This window comes from Nicotiana tabacum, unplaced genomic scaffold (assembly GCF_000715075.1).
Source record: "Nicotiana tabacum cultivar K326 unplaced genomic scaffold, ASM71507v2 Un00020, whole genome shotgun sequence".
Taxonomy (NCBI): Eukaryota; Viridiplantae; Streptophyta; class Magnoliopsida; order Solanales; family Solanaceae; genus Nicotiana; species Nicotiana tabacum.
In genome coordinates this window covers 491,807-507,527 of record NW_027438258.1, presented here as the reverse complement: position 1 = coordinate 507,527, position 15,721 = coordinate 491,807, and the positions used below count along the sequence as shown (strand labels likewise).

The window sequence follows — 15,721 nt, the reverse complement described above, 5'->3', positions numbered from 1 at the left end:
GGTTTTATCCTAAATGGGTTTTACCGGCAAGGTTTTTAACGAGGCAACATCTATATGCTACCTAAGGAGAACTCAACAAGTATTCAAGGTTTCCTCTCAATCAGCCTCGAATACTGGGGGGCATCCCCCTTCGGAGATTATCTTTTCGAAAAAATTGAGTTATGCCTAAGGGGACCTCGATAGGAAAATATTGTATTGGGCCAAACCGTCAAATGAACCGTGTCCACATAGAACAATCAAGCCTCCAAAGGCAAGAACATGTACACATATATCAAATAATCAAAGAAGTCTCTCTTCTTGTCAAAATGTTTTGTGACTCAAAGAAGTTTACTACTTTCACGCAAAATAGCTCAAGGGCCAAAAATCCTCAAACACTCAGGGACAGTCATCGATAGTCAGCTCATCAAAGCCATCAAAAACTCAAATTCGTAAGACCTCAATAAGGCAACTTCTAGCTCGTAAGACCACAATGAAGTAGCATCGAATCTATAAGACCTCAACGAGGCATGCCCAAACTTATAAGACCTCAATGAGGTAACACCGAGCTTATAAGAACTCAATGAGGCGTACTCAAATTTATAAGACCTTAAAAAGGCATAACCCTGATATTAAGGCTAAGGCTATATATTCGAACTTGTAAGACCCCTAAAAAGGCATACCCTCGATATAGACGCCAAGGTCACCGCACTCGGGGACTAAAGGCTACAGCCAACATAAATACTATGGTCGAACTAAAAGGCTACGGCCGAATTAATGCGGCTCGGAGATGTCCGACTTCCACCATAAAACTAAAGGCCTTCAAATACTTCAAAAATACTTCAAAAAGAACCGATTAATCAGGCTACCCTCGGCATAAGCAAAGGAGCTTCGATAATATCAGCTCCAAACAATAAAAAGGCTTCGAAAATAATCAACCTTCGAACGAACCTCCCGAGGTATTCAGCTATCGTCATATATCGACTCATAATAGAGGTTCTCGTTTGAGCCGTCGAAGAGTCGGACGAACATAAAACATACCAAGGCTTAATCAAACCTTCAAAAGTCTTTGGCCAAAATGAGGGAAAACTATAACCATATTAGAGGTCGCATCGACCCAATCTAAAAAGAGCCTAAGGGCCACTGCGTAAGAGCCTAAGGGCTAATGTGTAAGAGCCTAAGGGTCAACCTAAAGAGCCTAAGGGCTAATACGTAAGAGCCTAAGGGCTGATCTAAAGAGCCTAAGGGCCAATGTGTTAAAAACTTGAGGGTCGATAGCCCGGGTCAAAATTTGACTCGAGGATTGAACCCCGAACGGTCAACTATTATCGATCATTCATCGAGCATGAAAACCTAAGGGGTTTATATTGTAAGTCTGACACATCGGATTGGTTATCGACAAGCATCAAAGTTTATTCCAAAAAGGCAAAGGGAAGACAAGAAATGACGAAAAGCAAAGATCCTTATATATAATAAAGGTTCACAAAGACATATTTTCAAGGCTCATACCTGGAGCCCTTACACAAAAAAGGAACAAATAAAAACCCAATCTACAATCGGGGTCACTTGACCGGACCGATCTCCCTTAGAAGTTGTGCCTTCAACGGCTTGGCCCTCAACCCCCGAAACATCAACGGACTCCTTCCCTTCGGGGACTTCACTATTATCTTCATCATCCTCCGAGCCGCTGGCCGAACGACTGGCTGAACCATCTTCGGAACAAAGCAGAGCTGCCAATTCTTCCTCTAGGGCCTTCACCCTCTCGATCTCGGCAGACAAATCGATGCCCCTTGCATGTACATCCTCGAGAGCCTATCTCCGAGATCTTAATCAGGCATGCTCTAGGGCTCGGGTCAGTTCAAGCTCAGCCTCTTTAGATACCTTCTTGGCTCGAGCATTTGCAGCCGTAGCATCTTCTCGATATGAGGATATGAGCGCATCGGCTTTGGACTTAGCTACAAATAGCGCGGCAACCGATTTAGCATGGAGATCCTTATACTTACGACTATCCGCCCTTGCATCCTGAAGATGACGCTCAACCTAGGTCAACTTCCCCTGGAAGGTATCTCTCTCAGAGGCTATCTCGTCCATATGCTGCTTGAGTTCGAGAATCTCAATATCCCTGGCTCTGAGCCCCTCCTTCATCAGGACATCTTTCTACTCAAGCTACAAAAATCAACCCAAAGGTGTTAAATGCTAAAATCGGACAAGCACAAAAATAAAACACATATGAAGACTGTATTACCTGCTCAGCAAGAGAGTTCTGCACTCGAGACACTATCTCCAAACGATCCCAAAGGTCATGAAGTTCTTCCTCCTTTTTTCGTAAAAAGAGCTCTGAGCTCGTCAGCCTCTGATGAGAGCCTCCTACACTCTTTCTCATAGTGGGTCAACTCAGCTTGGGACTTAGCAAAGGCCTGATTATAAAGCACTATAGCCTGAAAGCGAAAAAGTACGAAATCAGGAAGATGAGGATTGGAGCTTAGAGCATAGTCGACAAAAGATTACCTGTTTGCAGAGCCTTTGGGCTTCCTCGAAAATGAGCGAGGCATTAAGCTCGGGGTTTTCTCTGACCCTAGTGAAGAATTCTTCAAACACGTCATTATCCCTAATGGACGCCCCCACATCGGAAGTCTCTCTATATGGGCATCCCGTATCTCCCTCGGAGGGAATGCTGAACCTGGCGGAGAATCACCCACATCAATACCTCCAACTGGATCGATCGGGGCTTTCTCTTGCCTCTAGGGAGCCTCAGAACCGGACTCCCCTAACTCATCTACCGAATGCCCCTCGGCTCGAGAAATGTTTTGGCCGTCGACCGGCTCAGTGACATTATTTAACCTACCCTCGAGAGCCTCTTCGGCCTGAGGTGGGACAACATCAGCAACTTCTAGTTTATTTACCGTCGGCTCAACAAGGTCTGAAGCAGTCACGCTTCCCTTTTTCCCGGGCACTAGCAGGGAGTTATCTTTCTCTTTGCCCCCAGCTCGGGGGCTCTCTGCTACTTCCAAAGTTAAGGCCGTTGAATCGACCTTAGGCTTTTGAACTTTAGCCTTCTTCGGTTTCGTGGACTTAGTCGGTGATTTTCTCTTTCTCTTCTTCTCCTTGGTAGGTTTTGGGGTATCTGCCTCCTCGGAGGGGGTTTCCCTCATCAAAGAGGCCTCTCCCAAGCCTGCACAAACACAAAATGTAGGTACAAAAAATGAGAATACAGTCAAGGGGTATCTCCTTTAAAGAGCTCAAGTACGGCAGAAGAAAAACCTCACCATGATTTTTAGCTTCCCATCGGTCCTTGTCCAGATCGCGCCACATGCGTTTAGCGTATGGGCAAGTCAAAATCGAGCTGGCGAACCGAGCACGAGAGATCCTTAATCGCGCCAGGGTACCACACAACAGCTGCACCATCTAAGGGAGTTAGTTCATGGGGAAGATGGTCCAAAGGAAAGAGAAAATATATAATTAACATTTTCGCTTACGATTCATATTCCATTCCTTGGGGAATGGCATCCTTTCAACAGGAATTAGATTTGAGGTCCTAACTTGGACAAAGCGGCCCATCCACCCTCTATGCTTGTCTTCGTCGGTGCAAGTAAAGAGAACCTTCGAGGCCCGATGTTGAAGCTTAATCAGACTGCCTCGATAAAGTCGGGGGTTGTACATCCTAATCAGATGGTCAAGGGTAAAAGGAATCCCCTCGACCATGTTTGCAAAGTGCCTAATCATGTAAACAATGTGCCAGAACGATGGATGGATTTGGTCGAGTGTCACCCGATATTGTCTACAAAAATTGAGAATCACGGGGTCTATCAATGGCGAGGATGGTTCTACCAGACCTAAGGTAAAAGGATATGTGTATACACTAAGGAAACCGGTTTTATGTGTCGTTATGTCTTCCTCCCGAGAAGGAATCTCCACTTGCACCGCCTCTCCCCAGCGGCAATCAGTTTTCACCTTCCCAGTGTCGGTTATCAGGCATATATCGGGACATGGGTTCGCACCTCCCCGGTTTCGAAGAAGGCTTGTCAACCTTGAAATTGGAGGATGTTTCACAGGGCCTGGGGATGAACTCCTCAAGACGAGGAGGTACTATGGCCTTCCCCTTATATGAGCGTGAAGATGAAGAAGCTTTATCATCTTGGGGAATGGTTCTAGAGGTCTTCGCCATTTTTGCTAAAAGATTTCAGGGGAAAAGAAAAAAACTAGATGAGAGACGAACACGAGAAAGAAATAAAAAGAGTTGTTGAAAGTTTGGAGATATGATGAAGAGTAAGAAGTGAATGACTGGAGTATTTATAGGAGCTAGTAGTGCGCGTCGGGGAAAGCCAAAGGACGGCAAACTGTCGTAATCAATTCGACGCTTTTCAAGAGTCATGCGAACGTGACTTTTGAAAATCCCTTTTTGTCACATCAATCGCTTACATGACATAACTGACATAATGATGGAGGCATTGAAGAATTGAAGAATTCAAATCGTTCCTTGTTATTTCATTCCATGAAATGCGAGGACTATCTCTATACGGTCAAAATTAGGGAAGGCCGATTTTAAAGCTTCCATAACGTTTCAAGCCCAGCCTCGATGGGCTCAAAGCATAGTCTAAGGCTCGTCCCTCAAGCACTCTCCTCGAGAAGGTATATCGAAGACTCATCACAGTGTACCTCGAGGCAGCATGAAAATCGACGACCGTCATGGAAAGGCAGGAGATTCCTGAGGGCACGTGATTAGAAATGACAAAGTCTGCGAAAAATAGTACAAATTCGTACTAGGCCATTATACAGCTATACCAATAGCATTTCCTCATCATTATTAGACATGTACTATGTTTGGATTCCCTCTTTTATATAAAGGGGACCCTTGTCATTTTGTAACAGAGGAATATGGAATACAATAAAACATTCTTTGCTTTTCTTGCCTAAACGTGCTCAACAATTACTCTACAAATTTATTGCTTTTTCATTTATTGTTCTTCATTTATTGCCCATTATTAACCAAAAAGGGCTATCTTCGAGGCCTTCGATATCATTGTTTCTTCATCAATTGTCCATTGCTAACTGCCCTAACTAGACCTCGAGCCCCTCTCCAGTCAGCTCGAGGCCCAGTCTTGCGATAGCATTGGTTTGCATATCTTATTCTCTTTACTTACACTTAGAATCTATTGCCTAACAACTAGTATTGAAATAAATCGCATATTTTTAGAACCATTAAATCAAATACAATTGTTAATACCATTTTCAAGATAAACACAAATGATCATAATAAGGAGGCAAGTGATATAGAAGATCACATGACATAACACTTTATAAAATCTCATGAGATATTCAGGTACCTGAAATGAATGAAGAGATCTCTATGTTATGTCTTTATGAAAAAAATATTGGACCGATATAAAATGTTCGTCGATGACATCTATCATAGCGCTAAGTATAGATGAGGATCTTAACTCTGTCGAATACAAAAACAAAAATATTAGCCAAATGGAAGAGAAACAATTCAAGTAGAATTGGTTTCATATAAAAGACATGTAGTTTTGGACCTGCAGTTCAAACACTTGAATGTATAAGTCAATGGTATGTGCAATCAGTTTTCGATATCTTGTATGTCTAGTATGACATGAAAACTTGATGTAAATCTAAAGTCTATTTATATGACTTAATTTATATGACAATCCCCGAAGGATTTAAATTGCTTGAAGCATATACAATTCTTGAGCTTGAAGTACCACTTTTTCAGTGCAATTTGTGCATAAATGTATCTTGCTATAACTATAATATGCATGATAATATGATAGCAAGAATTTTCACCTCTATGTGAAGATATTGAAATGATGATTCCAACAAGATCATATGAAGACAATACATCTATTAGGGATGATGATTTCAAGGTGAAACAAATTCGTTCAAGTTAATATGGCTGATTTGTTTGTCGAATCTCTACCAACGATCTTTTGAAGATGGTGCACAAGATTGGAATGCAAAGGCTTAAAGATGTGAATTTATGCTCTCATCAGGGGGAGTTAATATGCGTTGCACTCTTTTTTCCTTACAAGATTTTGTCCCAATGGGTTTTCCTTACAAGGTTTTTAACGAGGCAACCAAAAGGCGTATTTTTAGATATGTGTACTCTTTTTCCTTTACTAGAATTTTTTTCCACTGGATTTTATTTTAGTTAAGGTTTTAACGAGGCACATTATTATCTATTGAATAAACATTCAAGGTGGAGTATTATAAATAGAATTGTATTTAAGATGAATGTCTATATTTAGAGAGATTTTAGGGCTTGTTACTTGGTGGCTAAGTTAGTTTTCCTCTATAAATAGAGGGTTCTATTCCATTGTAATTGATCCCAAAACAATAAGAACTCTATCTCACTACTTTCTTTGCAATAATCTTCTTCTTTTATTGTTTTATAACAAATATAAATATGTCTAAGCATTATAAAAAAATAGCCAGAAAGTTCTGTCACACTTGGAGGCTATATATGACATGCGTGTTGTTCACATGCTATATTTGACCAACCACTTTATAATCGATGAAAACCCCGCCTTCTTCCTCTGTTTTTTCTTCTACATAATTTTTTTTTTTTTTTTTTGTTTCTGGTAAAAAACTTCCCTCCTTATAATATGAGCTCGTTTAAATTACTCAACCTCTTTCTCTCTTTGACTCTCCGTTTCGCTTCAATTTTCTAACTCCTGTACATCTAATCCATATTGTTTTTCTTCTCCTGAAAAACCAACCTTTCGCTCCTACGAATATCGGTTTTTCTCAGCCGGTAAGTTCTTGATTGAATCTTGTCTATTTCATTTCTTGGAATAAAAATGGATCTTTTCATGTGTAGATGAAGGAATTAGATTTGGGTCACCAAGATGGTTCAACCCGGATTCATGTCAAAAATTAAGTTAATGTATAATTTCTTATATACTTAAATATTGCAATTGATAAGCCCCGGGGTTTAGCTCAATTGACAAAGGTTGAGGGACTTGTGTCTTAGGTCACAAGTTCGAGGGCTACTCCAGTATTTAATTGGAGAAGGTTAGAGTGGCGGGCGCATCATCCTGAGTTAAAAAAATGCAATTAATAGGACTTTTCCTAACTGTTGTATCGCTTAAGAGTAATAAAAAGGAGTAAAAAGAGTAGTCGTTGCAATTAAGATTTTGTTCTCGAAAAGTATTGGAACAATCTTCTGTAACAAGTATGATTTTAGACTCTGAATTTTCGATGTAATTCGTGTTTTATATGCATGTGATTACCTTATAGACTAGCGAAACAAATTGGTATGATTCCCGTGAACTGTGTTCTTGATTTATTGTTGTCTTTCAGTTGGCATTTTGAGGGGTGAGAAATGATTTCAGTATGGAAACTTGAATTTCGGGAAGCTGTTGTTTGGATTCATTGTCTGAATTTGAATTTGTTGACATTGTCTGATTGACTAATTTTGCTTAGTAGTAAATTGTAATGAAATGCCAATCTCCGGCAAGCTTAACTAATAGTGAAATGCAGAAAAGATGGAAAAAGAGGGAAAGAGAAAGAGAGAAGACAGAGATAAGGGATAAGATTAATTCTCATTCAACATACTGATTGCTATTAGCATCTGTAACAAATATCTGCATTCTTGGAGTACCATTTGTATTGTTTGCTGAATATTACACGCGGAGTACGCTATTGAGATTCCCTTGGATGTTACACTTTCTTCTATTCTTTTTCGCTTCAAAAAGTTAGAGATGACTGATAGTGTTATTAAAAGCCATATAAAGAGATGAAGTGATGCGAAAAGAGGGGTTATAGCTTCATGGTTGAAGCCATGCCCTTTAGAAAAATTTGTGCTTCAAACAATACAAAGTGATCCCAATGGGAAGGCATTGATTCTTTGGATCAAAATATCTATTGGATATCATAATTAGTTATTTTAATTACTATTTGATTATTATAGTACTAAATTTCTAAGTTGCTCAGACTCGGGTTAGGTATCCGATACGGATGCAAATCTAGAGGTCAGATCCTTCATGATCTAAATTTTAAGATTCAAGAGTACGGATATAAATGCAAGGTTTCAGCTATATCTAAAAATAGAGCTATAAAAATATGCCTAAATTAGGAGACTATGTGGAAAACTTACATGTAGCTCGTAGAATGCAGTAACTTAATCTTTTATTCTCAAGTCGTAGGCAGCCATCTAGAAATCTACAGTAGCTTTTGCCTTGAGAAATAAACTGCCAAATCTTGCCTCTAATGTCTCCATAATTTGAGGTCAAAGTACCCAAATGTTGATTGACCAGATCTAGTACCTATCCCACACCCATACTAGTGTTAGTGTTGGTGTCGTGTCGACACATGCGGCACCACATATGAAGAGTACGCGCAACTTAGCTAAATTCATCATATTTGGTATCTTTTAGTTTTCCATAAATTGTGTGTATCACTTCAAAGAAGTGTGCACTTCACTAGTTTAATTTACACCTTTTCCCTTTATGCCTCACGAACCTTGTTGCCTTTTTGCACTTTTCACTTTTAGAAACACTCATAGCAATATGAAATTTTACATAACCTTGAAGTATGTTGATTTCTTTTTCTTTTGTTTTTCTCTTTCCTGCTTTCATATTAAAGCTTCAAATATTAGTAGCTATATGGAGCTAGTGAAAGAAATTGCCAGCAAGGGAGCCGAGTCCTAGGCGAATATTGCAATACGAGTTGATGAGAAGAACTACACTTACTTCAACTGATATCATCTGCATGGAGTATATCAAGTTTGTTAAGCAACCTAGATCCTAAAATTGTGAGTTTCAACATATTACCTCTGAATAATTAAAGTTGCATTCTTGCTGGATTTTAATATTCGTCAAATAGATGTGACTAGGTGAATGCTTTCTAGTTTTTTCTTATTTCAACATTATTCGTTTTTCCAAGACACCATTTCTTTCTTCTGTTTATATTGTTCTACCAATTTCGTAGTCAGTCCTTCCTTGATTGCCTTACTATTCAAATGCTTCCTCCTTTTTAGGGCAATGGCGTAAAAAGAAATGTAGATCTTGGTGGAGCAAGAGTAGGAATCGTAGCCAAACCATGTGCTGAGTTTGTTGTTGGAATAGGGACTTGGCTTAGTGGAGGTGTTGCAGTCCCTGTTGCGCTAAGCTACCCAGTAACCAAACTACTACATGTGATGAATGACTCGGTTTGTCCATGAATCTTCTATCTTTTCTATCATCTTCTGCTCAGTCTTTTTGTGACTTGCAAGATATCCAACATGCACAGAATAATGATACTTTTCCTTTTTGTCATACTCAAACATGTGAATATAGCTTGCATTATTCTTCTGGCTTTTCTTCTAACCTTGTACAATTAGGTCATCTTCAATCAGTTTCCATCTGCATCATATTACTATAACGCAAGGTCCTTTGTTTCATGATATACTAAAATCCTTGTGCAAATTTGACTTTTAGGACATCTCGGTAATTCTGAGTACCGATGACCCCCAAGAACTTCCTTATCAAAAAAAGGTCCACCAAGAACTTATGCATACACTTGCAGTTAAAACTGGTGCCTATTTGTCTCTTATTCCTCCTATTCCCAGTGCCCATTTATCGACGAAGCATGACCATGCAAAAACCATGGTATCTGATGGTCCTAGAAATATTCTGGAAGCGAGAAACTATGGTGAGATAAAGGGAGCGTTATGTATCTCTCGATATTGTTGTTTATTTCTGTGTTCACGTTGTTAGAGCTCTTAAACAGTCCTTTACAAAATCTTACGTTGCAGGTGAGGATCCAGCTTTGATTTTGTACACCAGTGGTACAACGGGAAAACCAAAAGGAGTAGTTCATACACACAAAGGAATATAGCTCAGGTTCATCTCTGTTCTAGATTTAGTGTTCTGCAATTTGGGATCCTATTAATAAGTTGTGATAAAACTGATTTTTAAGTTGTTTCTGCCTGGTTGTTGTGATATTGACTTCCTTGCTGAGGGTGATTCTTTATGTAGATATTTGGTGATAGTTTATGTGGATAAGTATGGATATATTTGATGTGCTTCATTCATTTACTTCTTTGTAATATTTCACTTCCAACTTCTGTTGGCAACTGGACGTGAGATAAATTAAAGCCCAGTAGATGTCAGGCCTACTAAAGAGCTTGGTTTTGGTTGGTAGATTATACAATTTGCTTTTAACTTTCTTGATTTTCTATAGTAAGACTGTCTATCTAATCTATCAATTCTTAGGATCAGATATTCTGATTGTGCTTGTGTCAGTGTATCTGAGAGATGATAGTAAACCTGTATTACCAGTTTACCACGTAGGACTACTTATGAAGAAAAATTTGTGATCTCTTTGACTTGCATAACTAACCTTTTCTTTTCAATTGTCAATAATTTGGGAGGTTGAAGGTTCACTCGGTTGAAACAATTAGTTACGGTAAACTGAACCTCGTACATTTCAGATTCTGGAAGTAAACTATTTCCATCTTTGTACTGTTCCAGGTCCAAATTTTAGCAGAGGCATGGGAATACACGTCCAAGGACCAATTTCTGCACTGCCTGCCACTTCATCATATCCTCAGTTGCATTTTTCCCAAAATGTTCTGTTGGTGTTTCATTTTTTGCATTGTTATTTATCTTATGGGACATAAATAATGTGATTGGAAGCCTTATATTTTTCTGATCCTTAACTGGTACCTTAAATGTGCATGGACTTTTCAATGCTTTACTTGCTCCTCTTTATGCAGGTTCCACGGTAACTACTAAAAGAGAAACATCGTCAAACTTGTTCTCCAGCAGCATACGTGTTGTTTGGACAGGATTTTCATGCTACTACATTTTCTTTCTTTTTTAAGGTCGAATTTTGGTAAAATTCAGCGTAAGCAAGATTTGGCAGAGATGGTGTGAATCTTATCCTGCAGATAGGATTAAAACTGATAATGATAATAATCTTCACTGGAGTAAGTTGTTCTGACTTGATAGCGAAATTTAGTTGTCACGACTTGGCTTGTTACATATCTAGTACGTTGTCTATACATGAGCTTTCGTTCTTAAGCTTCTCAAGGAAGATCATTCACCGACTGGGTTTCTTCAGTTGCTAGGAGCCTAGAACACATTTTATATGCTCGGGTAGCATTCACTAGCACAATGGTGTTTAATTTGCTTTACTTTTTTCTTAAATTCTCTCTTCAAATAGGTTCATACTATGTATACATGACTAATACAATATTATGAAGAGATGGATCCAAAGCAGAAAGCAGCTTCTGCTTCAGCAGCGAGGCACTTTCGCCTTATGGTAAGTAAGAAACACGAAGCATGGAAACCCTCAAGTCGTTAAGTGTTTGAATAGACCATACAAAATACAATTAGGACCCTATTGTGTATAATTAGTAGGATTGGCCACTGTTATTTTTTTCCGTTTTTCGCACATTATTGAATTTCAGAGATAATCCCACTTCTATTCCAGTGAAAGTGACTGAACAAATTGGTTTGTCTTTCCAGATATGTGGCTCCTCTGCACTTCCTTTCCCCATCATGCACCAAACAAAAACAATTGCAGGGCATCGGTTATTAGAATATTACGGCATGACTGAGGTATTTTTTCCCTCATAGCCCCTTAAATTGATCTGTAGACTGCTCATAACTTTATTGCTCCTTAATTCATTTCCATCTTTATGTGAATGGCGAATTTTGTCTAGTTTGTGATGGCAATATCTAATCCCATTAGAGGCAAACGTAAAGGAGGTACCGTTGGCAAGCCCTTTTCAGCTGTACAGGTTAGTAAGTTTGTTTTTTAATATAATTTTTATTTTATTTTTATGGTATTCAGCATCTAACTTCACCAAGTTCAGACATAGTTTGTAAATAGGCTTATCCAACTTCTCATTGTTGTAGCTCCATGGTGAATTAACTTTGACTATTCTGTTATTTCCTGGTTTCTGATAGGCCAAGATCCTTTTAGATGATGAGAGTGGTAGTGATAAATCAGAATTAGGGGAGCTTTGTATTAAGAGCCCTTCGTTGTTCAAAGAATATTGGAAGGTACCTGAGGTAATTAATCATTATACAATCGGTAGTACGATCTCCAACCATTTCCTGTTTTGATATTCTTTTTCACATAAATTGGTACTAGCCTTTTGTTTATGTGCTTCTTCTTTGAGACATCAACTTTAACCTGTCTCTGTCTTTCTCTCTCTACAGTGTTGCCCTCTTGGAGCTTGTCAAACACATAAGCCCATTTGGACATAAAATTGTTTTTTCCTTTTCTCCAAAAAATTTTCACTTTTTTCCGAAATCAGCGTTTGTTCATAAAATTTCCAATTTTCGCTTGAAGATACATTTTGAAAATTTTCGAAAATTTGAAAAACTCCAAAAAGCTCTTTTTCAAAATTTTCACGCAAATCACTTACAAAACTTCAAAAACAACCCAAAATTATATTCATGTTCAAACACAACTCTAAATTTCAAATATCATTTTCACTTGAAAAAAAATTTCCTCCTATTTTGGAATTTTACCATTCTTATGTCCAAACATCCACTTTATGTTGTCATGCGAGACTTAGTCACCTTTTTGATGTGAAATTGATGACCTCTAGTATCATTTTTGTTATTTAAAAATCTCTCTCATGCACCTGGTGAATTACTAGGTAACCAATCAGTCATTTACTGATGATGGGTTCTTCAGGACCGGAGATGATGTTACAGTTGATGAAGATGGATGTTACATCATTTTCCAGATATTCTACGTTCCGATAGACCCTTGGCTCAAGGAATGATGAAAAAGAATAGCAGCAAGCAGTAGCAACAATACTACGATAACAGAATAACCGAAGTGAAAGAAATTATAACTAGAATTAAAAGCAAACCACGAATAAGGAAATACAAGAATAATGCTAATATAACTGGTATGGAAAAGAAATACGTTCAACTACCTGCTACCTCCACACCCTTCTGCTAAACCTTTCAGAAATTCATTTTCTAATTATTTCTGTGTGTCCAACGAACCCAAAAGAAGAATGCAGATATAGTCTTGCAAAGAATTATACAGTCAATTCTACCCTAGCAAAAATCTTTCCCCGAAATGGAAGCATAGATGAATCTATATATTATTGTTTATTAGCCAATTCTTTTTCCAATCCGTCAAGCTTTGGCATAATGATCTCCTTATTGGTTTTTGAACTGTATCTATTGGACGGTAATAGTTCATTATTTTCTTTTTCCAGGGACCAATGCTTATATTATGAAGGTCGGTGGATACAAATTTTCGGCATTGGAAATTGAAGCAATTCTGTTGGAGGTAGCTGTTTGTCCATCTATAATATGAACTGCCCTTTCGGAATTCCATTGCTTCAGATTTTTTCCTTGGAAACATCTATCTAAAAAAGGAAAAAAGAAAAGATTCTGACTGCCAAAATACTGATTCTGAGTATATACATTTCCTTTTCACAGCATCCAGCTATATCAGAATGTTGCGTGTTAGGATTACCTGACAAAGACTATGGTGAAGTGGTGTGTGCAATTGTTGTTCCTTACACTGAGCTCAAAGGAAGGAGAGATGAGGAATTAAAACCTGCACTAAGATTGCATGAACTTTCAGATTGGGCAAAAGAGAGACTTGCCCCTTACAAGGTATCTCCCTTATTTCATGAAGTATTCCCCTGAACTTAAAGGAATTTGACCCAAAATCCTTATGCAATATCTCGCTTGTATCTTAAGACGCATATTAGGGATAAGTTCACTTGCAATATAGCAGAGGTCTATAGTTCTCCCACGGAACTATATTCCTTCTTTACGTTCAGAGGCTCCTAATTTCCCTAATCAGGATGTGTTCCTGACATAAATGAAAGAGAGATAAAATTATTGAAAAATTACATGGCCGGAAGTTATGGATTTTGGCTCTTATTCTGTTGATATTGTTTTAGTTTTAAGCTTTTGACTTGCTTCTTTTGCAAGATAATCTAGTATAGTGAGTACCAAGATGTGCGTATTAAACTAATGTTTGTTGCTCCACCTATATTGCAGATACCTAGACGTCTGCTGGTGTGGTACTCGCTGCCTCGCAATGCTATGGGGAAGGTGAGTTGTTCCAAACCTTGCTAACCAGTGGCGGATCCAGAATTTTTAAATTATTGGGTGCTTAGCTATTTTTAGTCTGAAAATTACTACTGAGACTGCGTGTTCAGTTAACATATTTGTATGAAACAATTGTCAGGTCTTGTACTCTTCTGTTCTTGCTTTTTATTCTGATTTTAGGTAAATAAAGAGGTGCTGAAGGAAGGGCTGGCTTATGACTTATGATAAGTTTAAATGGTCAGCATATAGAGGTCGAGAATGAAATATTGGAAGGTAAATAAGTTGTGTAAATAAGTTACTATTCAGTAACACTCTAGTCTTATTACTATTCCCTCCGTTCCAATTTATGTGAACCAAAAATGAAGATTTTTGGAATTTGTGGTTCTAAACAAGTCAAAAAGGGGTCTAGAGTATTTGTGTGGTTATAAAAGGTTCTCATTAATGGTAGAATAGGAAGTTTAAGCTAAATTGTTTCCAAATTTAGAAAGGGGTCATTTTTTTTTAACGGACCAAAAAGGAAATAGGTTCACATAAACTGGAACCGAAGGAGTATTAATTTTTCGTCTGTAGAAAAATATTCCAGATATGAAAGTAATGAGTAAACTACCATTCTGCAAGATAATATATTGAAAAAATTACATAACGTCTGTTAATTGTTTTGCTTGGGACCTTTTAGTCATACAATGATGACTTGTAGATCTGAATTAATGTTAATACAACAACAACATACCCAGTAAAATCCCACTATCTGAATTACTGTTAATATTCTTTTATATTCATTTTCAATTTGAATGGTAATTATTCTTTTTTATATTTTTTTGGACAGCAATTAAGCAACATCCAATCTTTCTCAACACTCTTGTACGCTTGAAGGCCCATTCTTTACCGAAGGGTACAAAACCGAGGCCTTTGATCCAACTCTTCTTCCCAAAAACTAAAACTCATTATATCTCATGGTTGTAATTATTTTTCCTTCAAGTGGCAGTGGAAGTAATTAGCAGTTCCCTTCGTGTTCAGTTCTAACGAAGGAATTGTTTATAATTCTTTTGTTTCTTTAATATATTGATTTGTTTAAAATACAAGCGTCTTGTTTAACAGCTTGTTTGAATGGTTGTTACCCATGGTATTGTATCGTATTGGTTCTTTAAATATAATGTTTGTTTTGATTGTTGCTTAAATTTTATTGTATAGTATCGTTGAATCCGTCGTTACGCAATGATGAAAAATGACACTTTATGAAACAATGGATTTGGTGTGATGGCGTCGTTACTTTGCTTTTTTCTCTCATCTTGCCCTTTCTTATGTATACGGTCGAAACCGGGCTCTTCTATTGCATAACAGATCGGGACTGAAACGTAATGGATTGAAGATCAACCATGGGTCTCATCGAACCAAGGTACGAGGTTAGAACATACGAGTCCGTGACTCCGGTACCAACCCCGATTCCGAATGAGCTTGAGGAAACATTGTCAGACCAAATAATGGAAGGCCGAAATATTCGTAACCGGTCAGATATCACAGCGGGAATCTCGGCACGTATCAATGAGAGACCGGTTAATTGGCAAATCATGAGATTTTCTACCTTTTATAAAATTGTACTTAAAGTAAGACTCTCTATATAAAGGATCTGATAATTTGTAAAGGCGAGGGTAACACGCATCCCAAAGTATATATATATATATAATAGGGACATAAGGGAGGTGATGTGG

At 38.1% G+C, this 15,721-nt stretch overlaps 1 pseudogene; it reads left to right on the top strand.

Annotated features, from left to right (window-relative positions):
* Nucleotides 1–6,531: 6,531 nt before the first annotated feature.
* LOC107799969 (putative CoA ligase CCL8) lies at nt 6,532–15,089 on the top strand (annotated as a pseudogene).
* The last annotated feature ends 632 nt before the right edge of the window (nt 15,090–15,721 follow it).